At 41.5% G+C, this 14785-nt stretch overlaps 2 long non-coding RNA genes across 5 annotated transcripts in view; one reads left to right on the top strand and one right to left on the bottom strand.

The window, feature by feature from the left end:
• The window catches only part of LOC111095935, a 60369-nt gene extending 58340 nt beyond the window's left edge, over window positions 1-2029 (bottom strand). For 3 of the 4 annotated variants that reach the window (XR_005359679.1, XR_005359678.1, XR_005359680.1), the window contains exons 1-2: window positions 1748-2029; window positions 1477-1626 (exon numbers count right to left, since the gene is read on the bottom strand). This is a non-coding gene — a long non-coding RNA (uncharacterized LOC111095935). The remainder of the gene's footprint in view (window positions 1-1476; window positions 1627-1747) is intronic. The other variant, XR_005359681.1, reaches the window with a different exon arrangement.
• Window positions 2030-11242: 9213 nt separating this feature from the next.
• Window positions 11243-14203, top strand: LOC106558771. Its single transcript, XR_005358892.1, has 2 exons — window positions 11243-11733; window positions 13222-14203. It is a non-coding gene; the product is annotated as an uncharacterized LOC106558771 (long non-coding RNA).
• The last annotated feature ends 582 nt before the right edge of the window (window positions 14204-14785 follow it).

Raw genomic sequence — 14785 nt, 5'->3', positions numbered from 1 at the left:
CATTTTTTCTTCAATTACAAAAGGCAAATATTTATTATTTATAAGTATTCGCCTTGTATAGGCTTAAATGTTATTTATGAACCTGTTGCACAGTGATTTTCAATGTAACTCATTATTTTTAGCCTTAGGGTGTTGTAAAGGAGCATGGATATATTTAATGACACTCTGCTAGTCAGCGCAATTACACTGTAATCATTATGTAAAATGTGCTATTAATTAAACCAATTTCTAGTTAGAACATTCGCTTCTGCAGGGCTTAATCTTAATCTTCAGCAATCTTTCTCTCTGTTTTTCACCTATTAATTATATGATTACTTTTTAAGTTAATATTATAGAATATGTTTTTATTTTTAAGCTGACTACTGCCAATTAGGAATATTTGTCAAATGGGTCTTTTGTTTATGGGTCAAAGGTGTCTCTTCCTTGAACTGGTAAAAAAGGTTTAAAATGTTATTTTTGGGGAAACTGGATGTTGTCCATAAATCAAACTCACATGTTCGCTTTCTTGCATAAGCAGCATTATCCACAAAATTAGTTTCATGACTTACAAAAATACCCAGTTTCATTTTACTTGAGTCATTTCAGCATTGAGTTTATGTACTTTAAAATGTCCTTCAACATCAGACTTACATTTTACATTAGCGTTTTGTTAAGGAAACTCAAGGTAGGTAAATAGTTGGTATTTCTGGTGCGTGTGGGAGGTAAATGGCCTCCCTTTTCAGGCCTTTCCACTACCTCTCTTCCCAAAGTCTTGCAATACTTTTATCACCATGTTTGCAACAACCGGGATGGGAAACCTACTTCCTAATCTTTAGTAAGGATTTTTTTTAAAAAAGATTTTATTTATTTGAGAGAGAGAGGGAGAAAGCATGAGCCAGGGGGAGGGACAGAGAGAGAGAGAGAGAGAGAGAGAGAGAGAGAAGCAGTCTCCCTGCTGAGAAGGGAGACCGAGGTGGGGTAGATCCCAGGACCTTGAGATCATGACCTAAGCCACAGGCAGACAGACCCCTTAACCAACTGAACCACCCAGGCGCCCCTTTACTAATGATTCTTGCTACAGCATTTCTTAAAAAAAAGGGGAAAATTCTGTTTCTCTAGAATAACCCCTGGTGGAGGGCCAGTAAGAACAAAAGGAAGGGAGCACGGCAAGTGGGAAATGTAAAACACCTTATTGTCTTCTCACTTGGCACACCATTCATCTGAGATGGCGGGGGAAGAGTTTTACTTTTTTTTTTTTTTTTTTTAAGGTTTTATTTATTTATCCATGAGAGACACACACAGAGAGAGAGAGAGAGAGAGAGAGAGAGGCAGAGACACAGGCAGAGGGAGAAGCAGGCTCCATGCAGGGAGCCCGACGTGGGCCTCGACCCCGAGACCCCGGGGACACGACCCGAGCCAAAGGCCGACGCTCAACCACTGCGCCACCCAGGCCTCCTTGAGTTTTCCTTTTTAATTTAATTTTTATTCTGTACTCACGGATTGGAAGAATTAACACGGTGACGATGGCCTTTCGCGCCCCAAAGTGATCTACAGGTTCAAGGCGATGCTGATCCAACTCCCAACGGCATTTGCACAGAAAACACGGCGCAGAGACAACCCTCAAACCGCGTGGAGCCACAAAGGGCCCTGAGCAGCCACCGCAGGCGGAGGAAGAACAAGGCGGGAGGCATCAGGCTTCAGGACATCAAACTTGGTCGGGAGCCCGTGGCGGCCCGAGCCGTGCGGTCCCGGCCCAAACCCCGCTCACCTGAGGAAGAGGAGCCCACAAACGAACCGGCGCCTCAACGGTGCTGCCCCAAGGGAGGCCACACGGCACCGACACTGGACTCTCCACAGGCGCCCACGCCGACCGTCCCTCACGGGCCCTCCGGAGACCGACCCCCCACACGCCCCAGCAGTCAACCGCACGCGAGCTGCGCCTCCCCTTTCCTTCCTTCTCCTCCCCGGCGGGGCCTGAGGCCTCCGAGCTCGCGCCGTTGGGGCGAGGACCCCACCTCAGCCTGAGGCCCAGCCCGCTCCTCCCGGCGCGGCCGCGGGAGACCCGGTTTCCGTCAAGCGTGCACGTGCAGACACATCAGGCCAAAACACGCATGCGCGGGCCGGGCCGGGCCGCGCCGGGAGCTCGGCTGCCCCCTGGCGGCGCTCAGCGCGGTGCGGGACCCGCCAAGCTCCCCGCGCGCTCCTTCCAGGCAGTCCAGCCCAATCGCCGGAACTTTGTTTTTTGTTTGTTTTTTGTGTGTTTTTGTTTTGGCCGAAACTTTGAAATTCAAACTGCAATGGGGCCAGCCACCCGGTGTCTTACTAAAAAATAGCCGAGGAAACCATAATTTAATTGGAAACCGTATGGGGTGAAGTGAATCAGAGGCATGCTTTACAATTTACACCAAAATTTAAATGTCTGTAGACATTTAAATTGGAAACCCAGAAAAGTTCTAAAAGAGACATAGAAGAAAATCTACATGACGTTGGGTTTGGTGATGACCTTTAATACTAAACATCAAAGGGATCCCTGGGCTGCTCAGCGGTTGAGCGTCGTTGGCCTTAGGCCCGGGGCGTGATCCTGGGTCCCGCATCGGGCTCCCTGCATGGAGCCTGCTTCTCCCTCTGCTTGGGTCTCTGCCTCTCTCTCTCTCTCTCTGTCATGAATAAATAAATAAAATCTTTAAAATAAATAAATAAAATCTTTAAAAAAAAGACACTAAACATCAAAGCCCTATTCACAAAACAAAAAAACCTGAAAACGTGTATTTTATGCATTTAAAATCTCTACTTCGTGAAAGACCTTGTTCAGAGAACCAGAAGACAAGGTACAAACTGGGAGAAGATATTTGCAAAATACATTATCTGATAAAGGATTTGTATTCAAAATATAGAATATACAAAGAACTCTCAAAATTCAATCGTAAGAAAATAACCCCATTAAAAATCGGTAAAGATCTGAATGGACATCTTGCCAAAGAAGATATACAGATAGTAAATAATCCTCAACATCATATATCATTGGGGAATTATGAATTAAAACAATGAGAGAGCATTGTACATCTATTGGAACTGCCAAATACTACGCCCCCCCACCCCACCCTACACACAAAATGACAGTACCAATTGCTGGAGGGTGAGAAACATTAGGAACTCTTCTGTTAAAAAACAAAATTCAACTGAGTAAATTTGAAGATCTAAATGGCTTTATTAAACAGCTCATGAATCAGGTAGCGCCCCAACTAGACAATACTGGGATGGTCTCGAGAAGAATTTTAAAAATTTTGAACAGTTCAAGAGAAATAAGGACCCACTTTGAATGGATAAGAAAACATATCCCAGAGGAGACAGTTTAGAATTACAAGTTGCTGGGAAGTTCTCTACAACCTTCATCTTTGTCCTTTAGGTGAAACAAAATGCTATATGAAGCTGTGGAGAGATGATTTTAATGGGAGTTGAAAAACAGAGTCTCTTATCAATATTTAAATTCCTGTGTGCACCCTGTCCCTTCCATAAAGAGAGAGGCTTGGTCTTCTACATCAAAATTTCTAAAGTTGGCTCTGTGAAAAACTTTTGGAAGGCCCGAGGATTCTGATTGTTGCTCAGTGCCCTGATGAAATGTTTTTATTCATCTTGTTTGCTGCCTGGGGTTGACACTGACAATATCAATCACACCCTGCCAATGTATTAACATGGCTGCACCTGTTTAAACCATTCACATGTTGTAACTCAGAAGTTGGGAGTCAAAAGCAGTGCTATTTATGTACTTATTTAACTTGTCCCACACTACAAAAATTTCCACCCTGACAGCATCTGCTAAGGAACAGGATTTATCTATGAATGTGAGATGCCCACTGAACCAGTATAGAATCCAGCCAAGAGTTATCACCTTATGAAGCATCCAGTGAAGCCCTATGGCCTTGTTTCCAAATTATTAATTTCCCTCGGTTGCTGATTTTGGTTACAACAGACTCACTGTGAAAAGTTTTGTGGTGTCAATGTCAGAAATTTTCTGCCTAAAAAAACAAAAAGAAAGAAAGAAATTTTCTGCCTAACAAGGAAAGGACAATAAAAGGGTGCTAGAATATTCATATGGAGCCAAGTTCAAGAGCCTTAAAAGACTGAAAAATTAAGTCTATCATAAAAATACAATAAACAATGATAAAATGGGGGAAATATTTGTCTCCTATATAACAAAGGGTTAGTGGTTTAATATACAAAGAGCCTTTACAAATCAATAAGAAGGTTAATAGCTCAATAGTAAAAAGGAGAGAAATGAAAACATGAATAACATAGAACAAATATGAATGGTTGGCAAACATGGAAAAGATGCTCACCTTCACTGCTATTTTATAAAATGCAGATCAAAGCAACAATAATATACCATGCTTATCAGAGAGGTACAACTTTTAAAGTTTAATGATATTGAAATTAGAATATAAGGGAAATAGACATTCCCATGCACAGCATATGTAAATCAGTATACTCTCTTTAGCTGGGAATTTAGAAATAACCATCAAGATGTAAAATGTACACTTTGACCTAGTTCAATACCAGGACAGATATATTCCCACAAGAAAGCAACCATGTATGTATAAAGGGATTTATTGCAGCCTAGTTTGTAAATACTAAAAACTGGAAATACTTTTTTTTTAAAAAAAGAGTTTATTTATTTGAGAGAGTGAAAGAGAGAGAGAAAGAGAGCAAAAGTAGGAGGAGAGGAAGAAGCAGACTCCCCACTGAGCAGGGAGCCCGACATGGGGCTTGATCCCAGGACTCCGGGATCACAACTTGAGCTGAAGGCAGATGTTTAACAAACTGAGCCACCCAGGTGCCCCCAAATTGGAAATACTTAAATGACTGGGCTGGTTAAATAATCATGGTATAGCCATGCTCTTTGAAGAATAAATAAGTTAACATATATAAAAATGTTTAGATTAGCTGGCCCATTATGGATAATAAGTGCTAATTATACATATTATTTTTGTTGTTACATATTTGTATGTGAAAAAAAAAGCAAGTTTCAAGAAGATATGTAGAATGTTAAAACGTTTGTCCAAGAAAAGAAATGCACAGACATCTCTGGAAAGATACACAAGGAACAACTGATAGGGGTTCATCCAGGGAGAGAGACTTCTTCTATTCACTTTATACCCTTCTCTATGAGCCTGTATTGGTTTTATAGTAATAAAAACATGCAAAAACAAAAAAAAAAAAGGAACAGTGTAAGTATTAAAGATTTTGTCAAGATGAAGACAAAGAAAGATGTTCTTCTGGCAGATATTATTCATCACTCACTCATTCAAAGAACATTTGTTGAATATCTACTGTATTATAGGCACTAGTTATAAAAGATGAATAAGATATGATGATATGATTCCTCACAAGTGCATTATCTAACGGGGGAGAGAGACTCATAAGAAAAATATTCAAATTGCTGAGGGAACCCAGAGACGGAAGTAATAAATTTTGGTGGTAATATCTGGCTGGATTTTAAAGGAGGAATAAGGAATTTTGCTGGTGAACCTACAAGGTTGAGAAGATAAAAGTAATAGATGCTGAGAGAAATCAGCATCATGGTTGCTTCTACAGTAGAAGGGGGATTGATTGAGACAGGGGCACAACGCAAGGAACTTTTTGAGGTGCTAGAAATGTTTCATATCTTAATAGAGGCACAAGTTCCATTAAGTATATGCAGCTGTCAAAACTGACCAAACTGTGCAATCAAGATATATGCATTTCACAGTATTTACATATAGTATGTGTAGATGTAGTACAGGTTAACTAAAAGGAAAAAAATGAGGGGGCGAAAGATGAATGCGTCAATGAATGGATAGGCAGAGAGAGGGAAAGAGAGGGTGCCAGTGTAGTTAAAGAAGTGATAGACCTAGCAAGAAAAGGAGAGGGAAGGCGGAAATCAAAGGGCAGAAGGGGGGGAATCCCTGGGTGGCTCAGCGGTTTAGCGCCTGCCTTTGGCCCAGGGCTTGATCCTGATCCTGGAGTCCCGGGATTGAGTCCAACATTGGGCTCCCCGCGTGGAGCCTGCTTATCCCTCCTCCTGTGTCTCTGCCTCTCTTTCTCTCTCTCTCTCTCTCTATCATAAATAAATAAATAAATAAATAAATAAATCTTAAAAAACAGTTTTTTTTTTTTTTTTTTAATGGGCAGAAGGGGCAGGAAGGCTCAGCTTGGCGATGTGATTATGCATGATAATCCAACCCAACTGAGAGCTTCAAACACATTGGACAGGAAGGCAGTCCACTTCCTACACTCAAGGAGCTTACAGTCCAAAAGAGGGGAGCCTCCCAGTATGGAGAGGGCAGGCCTTGTTCTGATTCAGGGCCTTGAAGCCTTGGAACCTCTCATTCTGAAGGGTCCGTGCCTTCTCACACCTGCAGGAAAGGCTCCATCACAAGGTCTTAAAGCTTGGCTTAATGGCAGATCCAGTCTTCACACAAGGGTGGCTTGCCCTCAAATGATTTCTCCAGTAACTGGACACAGCATTCTTGGCTCTCAGATGTGTGCACACATCATTTTGGTACCTGTCTTATTTCATGAGTGAGCTTCTCCATAGACCACAGTGGGGTCCATAGACCATAGACCCTCTTCTGTCATGTCTGGGCCCATCCTGTACCTGGATTCCCTCTCTGAGCCTCAGGGAAGTCAAAGTGTTATCTTCCAGCTGGTTCTCTCCTGGTCTCTACAGGGCTTTTGTGTGTTTTGTCTCTGTTTTTTAAATATACACTTTATTTTTTAGAACAGTTTTATTTTTTTTAGTATTTTAAAAAATTTTTATTTATTGAGAGAGACGGGGGGGCGGGGCAGAGACACAGGCAGAGGGAGAAGCAGGCTCCATGCAGGGAGCCTGATGTGGGACTCGATCCTGGGACCTCAGGATCACGCCCTGGGCCGAAGGCAGTCATTAAATTGCTGAGCCACCCAGGGATCCTCAATTTTTTAGAACAGTTTTAGGTTAGAAAATATGAAGTTCACATTTATCACTCCACCCACCAAGTTTCTGTTATTATTAACATTGCCCATTAGTGTGGCATATTTGTTATGATGGATGAACCAATATTGATACTTTATTATTATTACTATTATTATTTAGGTAGGCTCTACGCCCAGTGAGGAGCTCAACTTGGGGCTTGAACTCACTCTCCTGAAATTGAGACCAGAGCTGAGATCAAGAGTCGAACACTTAACTAACTGAGAAATCCAGGTGCCCTGATACATTATTATTAACATTATTATTAACCATAATTTTCACTAGGATTTGTGTTGTTTATTCTATGGGTTTTGACAAGTGCATAATGTCCTGTATCTACCATTACAGCATCACATAAAAGAGTTCCATTACCCTAAAAATGCACTGTGCTCTGCCTTTTCACTCCTTCCCACTCCCACCTCTCTCCCCTGAACCCTGGACAACCACTGATCTTTTTACTGTTCCTATAGTTTTGGCATAGAAGGTTGTTAAGTTCTTAGAAAAATTGACAATTTGTAAAATCTTTTTTTTTAATATTTATTTATTTATTTATTTATTTATTTATTTATTTATGATAGACAGAGAGAGAGAGAGAGAGAGAGGCAGAGACACAGGCAGAGGGAAAAGCAGGCTCCATGCTGGGAGCCTGACGTGGGACTCGATCCCGGGACTCCAGGATCAAGCCCTGGGCCAAAGCCAGGCGCTAAACCGCTGAGCCACCCAGGGATCCCCGACAATTTGTAAAATCTTTTGCAGAGATAATCACAATATATACAGTTTAAAATGCACTACTTTCTATTTTAGATTGCATTCCAAATATTACAAAGGGGAATATTTGCACTGTCCAATTAATTTAGTATATAGCAGTTATTTATTAATTCATTCACTTATTCATCCAACAAATCAACCAATCTTTATTATACTTGTTTATGTGCCAGTCATTGCAGTGCACTAAAATCAGACAAAATAATTCACTCTAGGGCAGCCCATGGGGCTCAGCAGTTTAGCATTGCCCTTGGCCTGGGGCATGATCCTGGAGACCTGGGATCAAATCCCACGTTGGGCTCCCTGCATGGAGCCTGCTTCTCCCTCTCTCTCTCTCTCTCTCTCTCACTCTCTCTCTATGTGTATGTCTCTCATGAATAAATAAATAAAATCTTTTAAAAAATTCACTCTAGGGCTGATGGAATGCAGTGCAATAAGTAAGTACCAAATATTAGTAAGAATGATTCTTGACATTTATTGAACATTTACTATATGCCACATAATGCTAATACCCTTTAGATGCTTTATTGCAGGTAATGCTCACAACAAAAACCCTAAGAGGGAGATACTATGATTATTCCCATTTCAGACCCAAGGAAACTAAATGACTTGTTAAAAGTCTTACAGGTAAAAATTATGGAGCTAAGACTTGGACCGCTCTCCCCCTTCTCTCCAGCTCCAAAGCCCATACTCCTGACCACTACTCCATACAATTTGAGAATGTGGCAGTCCTGAGTTCAAATCCCTCTACTGGCTATTTGACCTTGGACAAACAACTTACTGTCTTAGGATATCAGCCTGGTTACTCATTCAGGTGGAGTTCCCTTTCTCTCATTTCTACTTGGAAAAATTAAACTTTTCTTTCAAAACATAGCTCTTAGAGAGGCTGATCTACCAGGATCCCCCCATCTCTATGTGCTCCTCAAACAATACTGACTGCTTCTCTCCCTTCCTCAACCCTCACTGCTACTGGGCTTGTTCGCCCTGAGTATAGACCATGGCTCAGCTTATACCACTTTGGATTCTGGATATTCATGTCTCTCTTATTTACGCTATTATTTCTCAGCCTTTCTCATACAATTTCTGCCATATTCATGCACCATCTACATGTTATCTCCTTAATCTCTTTCTTTGACTCGACTCATTTTTTTGTTGTTGTTGTTGTTAGCCCTAAACTGTCATATTCCAGCAGCCATCAGTATGAAGGGCTGGTAAAGTATTTTTCCTAATATGCATTAAAATACTTAACTATTCAAATTAAAAAATTATTGCTATGCTACATAAAATTATCTGACTATCACCAGATATTCATATGCAACACATAGGGAAACCAGCTTTAGATGGACAGCTTTTTGAAGACTGGGACTTGATCTTGTTCATTCTGTATCCCCAGAACCTAACATAGCCCTTGGCACACAGTGAGCGTTCAGCAAATGTTTGTTGGGTAAGTGAAACTCTGAGTAAGTGAATGAATAGGATTTCAGAGATGGTCTCTAGACTTCCATCAATGCTTTCTTGATGTTTATGGAATTGATGGCCATGGAACTAGAGATCAATAAGAAGTTTTGAATTTTAATGACATGGGCAGCACAGGACTGCGATGTACTGGTCGTTGTGTGAGTCCTTGGGGAGGATTAGCCAATTACATAGGAGGAGTGTATAGACAGGCCAGCATCACTGTGTGGAACCCAAATACGACACTGGCAGTTGCCCACCTAGCATGAATTTGAGGGGTCTTGGAAAGGCCATCTGTCTCCACTGATAATCTATTCCTTGACGGGAAGAATCACTTTCTACCTTTAAAGTACAGATACCCTGAGTTCCTTTAAACTGATTCTTGATTGTCCTGATGTGAGGTCCCTGTGTGGATAGTTTGAATGAATCTTGCTAAACAAAAATTTGGCTCATTTCTCAAATTGGCCTAGGCCTGGCAAACAGGGAAAAAGGAAAGAAAGGAATTTATTGAGTGTCAAGAACTATGCTGGGCATTGTGATGGCATTTCTATGCCATATATAATATATATAATAGGGAGGTTAAATGGCTTATCAATGGTCATTCCAGCCCCAAGTTGGTGGACCTAAGATTTGGACATAAGGCTCATGTTGTCTTTACAATACAACCCACTTCCTTTATGCAGGTGGAAACTTACACGTGCCACACCTACTCTTTTGGCATAGTCCCAAATGCCTCCCATTTATAAAGAGATTGATGGCATAAGATAAAGAAAGTAAAATACATAACCCAATATCTGGTACTCAGAGAGTGCTCAATAAATGGTCTGATTATTAATAATTATGCTATCAATAATAATCATGCTATGCTATCAATGGCATAGGAATGGGATATTGTCAGGCTCACAACTGAGGGGATTATTAAATCTAGGGCCAAGGTACTCAACTAAGTAGTATTGTTTTCCTAGTCTTAAATAGCCCATGCTAAGGGCATGGGCTCAATGAAATGGGTGTGACTGAGGGGTGTGAACAGTAGAATAACTTGATTTATGTTTTAAAAGGATAACTCTTAGGGGCACCTGGAACTCAGTCAGTTAAGCGTCCAACTCCTGATTTCAGATCAGGATCTCAAGGTTGTGGGATTGAGCCCCATCTCAGGCCTCCAGGGAGTCTGCTTGGCTCCCTCTCCCTCTGCTCCTCTCCTGGCTCATGCTCTCTCATTCTCTCTCTCTCATAAGTAAATAAATCTTAAAAAAAAAAAAATAAAAGGATTACTCTTAGCCTCTATGTTTGGGCTAGGAGGAATGGTAGGCTCAAGAAGACCTAGTAGGTGCTATTTATTACAAGACCGGCAAGACGTGGTGGCTCAAAACGTCATGGTAGCAGTGGAGATAATGAGAGGTGGTCAGGTCTGGTTTTATTCGGAAGATAAAGCCAGATGGATTTCCTAATGCACTGAATGTGGATGTGAGAAAAAAAAAGAGAGAGAGAGAGAGAGAGAGAGATATCCAGGATGGCTCAAGGTTAATGGCCTGAGAATAAACTAACTTCCTTTCATCAATACATATGTATTGAGGGAGAGATATAGGTTTTCTTTCCTGAGCACCCGGAGTCCAAGAAGGCACCTGGCAGAGTTATTGCCAAGAATGAAATGCCACTGCCGCTTCACCCAACATAGAGGAATTTGCCTGAAGAGGAGAACTCATGAAAGATGGAGAGATGGCAGGGAGGGACAAAGCAGCATTTTTTTTTAAGGAATTTATATATTTACTCATGAGAGACACACAAACAGAGAGGCAGAGACACAGGCAGAGGGAGAAGCAGGCTCCATGCAGGAAGCCCAATGTCCGCGGGACTCGATCCCGGGACTCCAGTATCACACCCTGGGCCAAAGGCAGGCGCTAAACCACTGAGCCACCCAGGGATCCCTGACAAAGCAGCTTTAAGCTGATTTTTTTCTTGAGTTTTGGTTACTTTTTAAAAAGAGATTTTATTTATTTTATGAGAGAAAGAAAGAGAGGGAGGGAGGGAGGGAGGGAGAGAGAGAGAGAGAGAGATTGAGATCACGAGCAGAGGGGAAGGACAGAGGGAGAAGCACACTCCCCGCTCCCGATGTGATGCCATCCCAGGGACTCTGGATTATGACCTAAACTGAAGGCAGCTGCTTAACGGACTGAGCCACCCAGGTGCCCAAGTTTTGACTACTTTCTTGCCTTTTTTCCTCATATTTATCAGTCCAGCCCTGAGGCAAGCTCTCACCCTCACCCCCAGTGTGTAGGGAACACCTTTCTATGTAGGCCTGATCCTTATGAATGTATACTTGAAAATATTTTCTCTGTAACAGTCTTGCTTGGAATGTTTCAAGAGTCCAGGCACTTGGGAAGCGGTACATGTTTCCTGAGGGCTGCAGGCATTTTCTTCCCTAACTTTATTTCCAGCCTGCTTCCTTCCAGATGAATCTTCTGAACATATTCAGGCTCACACAGAGGAGGAAGCTTTCTGAGGAAAGGGCAGGCAGCCTGCAAACTCCAGCTGGCGAACTGTTTGCGGTAACTCTATTTTTAATATACATTGCTGACCCTAATGATGGTCTATTGAGATGAGGGCAAGAAATGTCTGATCAAGTGGAGATTAATTTTTGACTGTGTCGCCCAGAATGCATGAAAATGCACTCCTTTTTCTATTTAGACTCCCAGGATGCTTTGATTGATTGACTAGTTTACAAATGAAGGTGATAAAATTAGGTTGAAGACCACATACATTTCTTAAAATGAGGCTGGCTGGTCGTGGAGACAATGAGGTTTGGACAGATTGTATTGCTGGTTTAGGCAATCTTCTGAGCATGTCAAGATTTATAGACCTGTACTGTAATGTTACAATTGCAGCTCACTGATATAGGTTTCTTTTCAAATTCTTTCCCATTTTATTTGAAAAAGGCCATTAGAGAGTTATAGACTATTGAAAAAGCTTTTTCTTTGCTAACCCTTAATAAACTCTTCCAAACAAGGACTACTGCATTTTTATATTAAATTTAGACCAAAATCTATAAAACATGCTATCCCAGATTGGATAATTTGATTATTATTATCTAAATGGAGTTATGGTTCATATTGGTTTGCAGTAATATACATAGTAAATAAAATGTAAGTTGAGATTTGTATAAGATCACAGGACACTGGGTTTTCTTTCTGTTGTCTTTTTTTTTCCTGTGAGCCCTTCTTTGAGAAATCTCAGCCAATTTTCCCTGAGATGAGAAATTAAAAAGCAAAAGAAAAAAGAGGGCCTAGTGGTGAAATTAATGCTGCGTTGTACTAAAAACAAATTGCTATTAATATTTACTTGTTCTCGTCATAATAGAGGCAAGCTACAAATGTCTTAGGAGTTACCCAACTAATAAGATTTACCAAGGGAACCAAAAAGCATGAGAAAATACTCAGCAGAATTAGAAACAATTATTCCATTGTAAGTTATGATGTGAGAAATAATAGATGAGATTCTGAAGTTATTTATGAATTAGTCAATTCTGTTTCATACATTTTTGCCATCAAAATAACTTATGAAATCATTTTCTAGTCCCATAGCATTTTATGAGAGCTCTGCACTCAGTTAAAGATTTTCTTCTAGGGCTTTCTGCAGCTACCCTGAATTGTTTGGTGATGCCCAGATTTTGACCTAGGTTTTCCACTCTGAGGGCAACCTACCAACTGTGTCAGAAACTTCCCTGAGGTCTCCACACTGGTTTTGCACACCATATGAAGAGATTCTAAGAATTTTTTTCAGTTTAGCAGGAGGGACCCCAAGACATTCGAGTGTCAGATAAGATAATACGGACGAAGGGCTCCACCTGTGACCTGACACTCAGCAAGTGCTCAGAGACCATGACAATTATCGTCATTACTAATATCACTCCTGCTATGCCTCTTGTTTCCAGGGGCAGGATGAGCATAATGCAAGTCCAAAAATCTAGTTTATATTGTTGCTAACATGCTATATGACCTTGAGCAAATCCCTTAGAATCTCTGTTCCTCTCTCCTTAGGATGCCAGCTACGTCTACGGGCTGTTTTCTCCACGGAAACATAAAGTGACAGACACGAAAGCTCTTTGAGAAGTCCAGGATGATGTAGGAACATCAGTAATTATTTTTAATCATCACAAGGGTCCTGCTCCCTGGCCTTTTTAAAAGTGGAAAGTGGACCACTGTGAACAGCCAGTTAAGTGTGGGGGACCTTCTCCAGCTGCTGAGGGCAGTTTACAAGGGAGTTGCCAGTGTGAGGGCAAGGATTTAAGGGGGCTTGGGGTCAAGTGGTTTGAAGAACCCAGCAAAGCACCAGACTGCTGCCACTGATTTAGTTTAGAAGTGGATGAACTTTGAAATGCAGAACATCATTTCTGCAGAAGGTCGTCATATTTCTTGATGATTTACACAGAGAATTCTGAAACTGCTGGTTTCATTTTAGATCCTCCAGTGCCAAGAGAAAATATGCTGATGGAGGGAATAGTGCCTGGGTGGCTGGTGAAGACTCTGAGTGCCAGAAGAAATGGCAGAAATGGACTGAGTCGGTTTCAGTAACGATGCTGATGGAATCCACAGGCCTTCTCCATCCCTTCCTGGGAGACTTCACAATTTGGAATTTTATAGACAAGATTGCTTCAACTGACTTTTATTTTCATGCAGCCAAGCACCTCTCAGGACTGTTTGCTCAGACTGCAGATGGGAGATGGGATGTAGCTTCCTTTTGGGAAGAGATCCCGAATATCATCTCCTAGCCTGGAGGCCCCACAGGAAGCCCACCTGGCTTCAAGAAGTGGCCTAAAGTCTAATTGCAGGGAAAAAATTAAAAAATCTGACTCTAGGCTGCTACTTCTTAAATATACCCATCTATTCATATTTTAAGTTTTCAAAAGTAGTGTCAATTTTCTCAGTAAATTCTGTCATTTTAATTAAGTAGGTCATTCGTGTCTAAGAATATATGTTTTTCCTTTTTCATTTTGAGTGAATAAAAGAGATGTAGGCTGTATACATTTTAATTTTTCATGGACTGACTCTTACGGAAAAAAGACTGCCCATCACTGCAGTGTAGACAAAGTCGAATCTCAGCCAGTAGAGAAAATCATACTGAATGGGAGGGGACTAGGTCCAGGCATCCAGTGGCAGCAAACCTGATAGACTGAAGGCTCTGATGGTGGGTGGAAATAGAGGCAGGGGCTCACCTGCACCAAAGGGGTCCTCCTAACAATTGTCTCATGAGGCCCATTTAATGACGTGGCTGCCATGTTCCTCATGGTGGAGGAAAGTATGTGTGTCCTGCCTTTCCATCACAATGACATCAGTTGCAGCGACAAGAGACACAGTCCATTCCGCTCTGGCATCATGTCATTAGCCTATTGGTAATCTTTCTAAATGTTTGCCAGAAAGATATGAAATCTTAGCAACAGAGGTATTTAAAGGTTTGGATAAGTTTGAAACAGTGATTTTTCAATCTTATAAACCAACCAATCCAGGGACCTGTTAGTCTACAAGTGTCTGCCATCTTTCTCATGGTGTCAGAGAAAATCGAGTGACGGATCACTTTTTGGTGTCACTGCTCGAGACTGGTGAC

Source organism: Canis lupus, chromosome 5 (assembly GCF_011100685.1).
Source record: "Canis lupus familiaris isolate Mischka breed German Shepherd chromosome 5, alternate assembly UU_Cfam_GSD_1.0, whole genome shotgun sequence".
Taxonomy (NCBI): Eukaryota; Metazoa; Chordata; class Mammalia; order Carnivora; family Canidae; genus Canis; species Canis lupus.
This window is presented reverse-complemented; position numbering and strand designations above follow the sequence as displayed.